The sequence below is a fragment of the Solanum dulcamara genome, chromosome 1 (genome assembly GCF_947179165.1).
Source record: "Solanum dulcamara chromosome 1, daSolDulc1.2, whole genome shotgun sequence".
NCBI classification, from domain to species: Eukaryota; Viridiplantae; Streptophyta; class Magnoliopsida; order Solanales; family Solanaceae; genus Solanum; species Solanum dulcamara.
This window is the reverse complement of record NC_077237.1, coordinates 31183814-31186258: the sequence shown is the minus strand read 5'-3', so window position 1 is coordinate 31186258 and position 2445 is coordinate 31183814. Positions and strand designations below refer to the sequence as shown.

At 40.7% G+C, this 2445-nt stretch overlaps 1 pseudogene; it reads right to left on the bottom strand.

Moving 5' to 3' along the window:
- Positions 1–1028: 1028 nt before the first annotated feature.
- Positions 1029–1148, bottom strand: LOC129904655 (5S ribosomal RNA; annotated as a pseudogene).
- Between the last annotated feature and the right edge of the window lie 1297 nt (positions 1149–2445).

The window sequence follows — 2445 nt, the reverse complement described above, 5'->3', positions numbered from 1 at the left end:
AATTGGGGAAAGAGCTTCGAACAGAAGCACCACAAAGAGATGTCAGGAATTGAATGCGAATACGAATTAAAAGGGGGATATGTAAGTATGAATTGAACAGTGTGATACGAGTATGAAGGGATAAAGTGGAACCACTAGTCAGACGCACATAGTACGCGTTGACTAAGTTAAAGGCCTGCATTGAGAACGCAGTAAGAGCATGGGGCTTACGATACAAAAAAATGACACGTGTACACAACGTCGCCCCAAAAATAGTGGAACCCTTAAGGGACGAGGATGGAAAACTTAAGGAACAAATGAAGTAACTTCTATTCGCCCCAAGAAGCAAAGGATATAGGTTGGGACAAAACCACTACTTCGAGAAAACCTAGAATAGTTGTCGTCAGAATGCTAGCACTGCCTAATGGAAATTAGAACGACTACAAGTACAAACAGCGGAAAGTACGAGTACCCTCTAAAGGGGGGAAGTTAATGAGAAAATGGCAAAAATAAGGTGAAGGCAATCGATATGGGAATATATTTGAGATGGGTGTCTAAACTTCAAAAAGATATCTTGTCGAACCAAGTTAAAAAGGTCCGGAGGCCACCAATAATTGGATGGAAGCCAGAATGCTATGTAAAGCAGCGTTAAAAAGGTTGTGACGAGACCCTAAACAACATAAAACTAGAAGGCAGCTGCATATAAAATAGAAGAATGTACCAATGAAAGGATATCAAATAATTTAACAGACACTATGAAGGAGAATGACAGCATGCTAGACCAAAAGCCAAAATGTTGGTCATAGAGTTAGTCGCAAATGATGTTGCGATAGATAAATAACCAAAGGAAAAGGAATAGAAAGCCTCATGTGGTAGTAAATGAGGAGAACACAAAGTGAATGGAGGATAGTGGAGCTAAAGGTCTACGCCGACACTGGATGCAAGATAACATACGAAAAGACAGGGCAAAACATAAAGACTTGCGAGACAACACTGAGGTAAATCTGGAGCTATGTTGAGTGCCCGCACCTCGTGTAAAAGGTTACAATGAAACGCGACACGAAGACTTCCTAGGGAGGCCACCCATCCCAATATTACTCTCGCCTCAGCACGCTTAACTTCAAAATTCTGATGGAACTTAATGTGTTAGTGCTGGTATAATCACGTGAGATGGAAAAATCTGAGCTAACGGCGGAGGAACAACATGAGATTATGTTCCTGTAATATTATATGTTGCGTTGAGGATATTTTAAAAAGGATTTAAGCAAAACAAGAAGGATTAGCTAATTACTAACTGACGACACACTCAAATGCCACAGCTCTTCAACATAAAACCAGTTAATGAAAGGAAAACCACAGAATGACTATATGGGCCAGTGGGCGAGGGAATTTCGACACCACTGGAAGCCAACTCTAAGGGCGAAAAAGAAAAAAAAAAGCAAAACCCCAAAAGGTAAGGGTACCAGTTGATGTAATTTACGAATGACAGGAAGCAATACCCTAGGTCGAAAATTCCATAATATGACCAGGACTACAAGACTCACTTTGCACTCCAGCGCCAGATGAATCTGGAGGGAATGATACTTGTGGACTAATGATATTAGTCCCTACTCCTTCGATCAAAGGTTACCTACTCTGCTAAGAAGGTGTAAATTGTAGAGTAAAAGAGTGGTAGGACCTTATGGATTCCCCATAGCTATTATTTCCGGCAAAGAACCCCAAGTTATAATTAACTACCGGGAGATGCAAAGATAGGTTAAGCCAACTATCGAGATGGAATTGGTACTACGGATGACATAATACATGGACACTATTGGGACAAAGATCTCCCCCGACATCGAATGTAGGATAAGGGAGAAAAAGGCAAGGTAAAACATGAGGACTAGCGAGATAACACAAGGATACTTCTTGTACCGTCTCGCCATTTTGTAAAGGAGAAAATGACACAGGATAATGTGTCTAGAGGGTTACAAGTGGGGGTAAGGAAAGTGGTGAAAGAGTTTAAATAAAACTGGCAAAACTAGCTGGTTACTATAGGATGACGAGCTTATATGCCAAAATTCCTTCGGAATTACACCAGATTATGTTAGATAACGCACAGAATAACTACGAGAGACATTATATGAGGGGACTGCATCATTATTCGGTAGCCAACCCTAAGGATTTGGAAAAAGGGGAAGAACAACCCAAAAGATCGAATGCCAGTTAAAGTTCTGAAAAGAGTCGAGAAGGACTATACGAGGCTAATGGTTCCCAAATTATCAACGTCATTATAAACCTATTTTGTACTCTGTAAGAGTAGGGTGCTATATGGGTTATTGTGAGTAGGCTAACGAATCAGCTCATTTGCTTCCAAGCAAGACCACCTATGCCGCTAGAACTAGGTGAAGTTACATGACAAGGAAGTAGTAAGGTTCTGTGAGGATTCCTCATCTAATATCCCAGATAAAGGGACTTCAATTATAA